Source organism: Myotis daubentonii, chromosome 3 (genome assembly GCF_963259705.1).
Source record: "Myotis daubentonii chromosome 3, mMyoDau2.1, whole genome shotgun sequence".
Classification (NCBI taxonomy): Eukaryota; Metazoa; Chordata; class Mammalia; order Chiroptera; family Vespertilionidae; genus Myotis; species Myotis daubentonii.
Window position 1 is genome coordinate 52,736,625 of NC_081842.1, and position 1,787 is coordinate 52,738,411.

Here is a 1,787-nt window from a genome sequence, read left to right on the forward strand (position 1 = left end):
TGCTTGCTTATAAGCCTAAGGACCAGTAGATGATGAGAACACATGCTCAGAACATACCAACTCAGAAGACTCTCTAGTTTTGAAAAGAGAATGTCTTCTCTCCTTCCTAAACATCATAGCACCGGAACCTTCCCTTCATTCTACACTCACCTGAAAGAGAAAGTCCATTTTGTTACCTGCTTAAGGCTTAATAAGCATAATTCATGGGAAAGATTTACTACCCATCAAAAGTATAAACTCTGGCCTCCGAGAGAGTGAGGGAAAAACTGGGGAAGAGGAATCAAGGAAGACTTCTTAGGGCAAAGCGGGTAATGCCCTCCCAAGTTTGTTCCTGAGAGCTTGGTGGCCAACTGGAAGAGTCTTCCCTCCTCCTTAAAGTGGAGTTTAGAAACCAGTTCGTCTCTTATGTGGGGAAGCAGAGCTGGGCCCTGCCCTTGAAGGGGTATTGCTTGGGGCATGGGGCAGTGTACCCTATGCCTCTTTTCTGACCCCTATGAAGCTCAATTTGAAATATCTGTCACAACTGATATCCCAGGGAGCCTGTGAAGAAGCTGATGGTGCAGCTTCCTTTAAGTGCAACACTTGGGTGGCCCTACACTGGGGGAGCTACACTGGTCCCACCCTTGGAAGGAAAGCCCTGCTTGGAAGGCAGCCCCTGGAAAGCCTTACTCCATCATTCGCTGAGTGATTCCCCTTGGCTCAACCAACATGATTGTTTGGACCAGTCTCCATGTTAGGCCCTGAGGGATTCAGAAATCAATACTAATGATATTAATACAGTCGCTAACATACTCCATGCTCCAAAGCCAAAGTAAATTAGCCGGGAAGTCTTACTCAAAATTTTGAATAGCAAATAAAAAGGTCACTTACAGTCGAGGATACATGGAGTATGTGGCAGAAATGGTTCAAAGCTAAGAAGACTGAGTGGTTTCCTGGGGTGGGTCGGGGAGTCATGAGAAGGAACTGTGCAAGGATTCAAACTGCAGAGTGAGAGCCTGCCCTGCCAGGGACATGGCTGGGATCGGCAGAGTGGGAGCCTCTCCAGGCCGCAGGCAGAGAGCTGGAAAGCAGAGAGGGGATGTAGGAACGGTGTGTCCAAGAGGTTGGCTGAAGGCCTGGGCTCCTGTCACTGGAGCGTCCTTGTCGGACTTCTAGGTGCTTCTGGCACATTTCTGAGACTAGGCTGCACAGATTTAAAGGAGATAGGGAGGCACAAAGGAGAGGTTGCAGGAGGAGAACGTGCACAGGTAGGTGTTGCTGAGGAGAGCAAGGGACACTCATGGTGAGGGGTGGCTCCTTAGAGTATAAACAAATCTTGGGAGCCAAGGGATGAGGGCTGGACCTCACAGGGAGACACCCCCAACTGTGGACCTCCCTGAGGCTTCTAAGCTCCAACCAGCCATGGAGAACAGAAGGCTCGTCTTTAATTTGTGCCAATTTTTTCTGACAAACTCAATTTGAAGATTCAGCTCAATTGCAATCAACAAAGTAAGTGAAGCAGAAAATCACTTGCTTCCCTCGGAGCAAGGAGCACCATCGGTGACTCCGAAGGAGCCAAAGAGTGCGCAGGCCTCCATCAGGGCACAGGGACCCTGCTCTTCTGTCCTCAGCATGAGTGAGGGCCTGGTCCACCCAGGAGGGCTCCTTCCCAGCTCCCACCATTCCCCAAGGCGCTTTTAGTAAGGCAACAGCTTGCAGAGGAAAGAACACTGGACTGGAGTCAGGTGGCCTTGGCTCTAGTCCCGTCTCTGGTACTGACTGCTGGGTGCCCCAGAGCAAGTTACTTC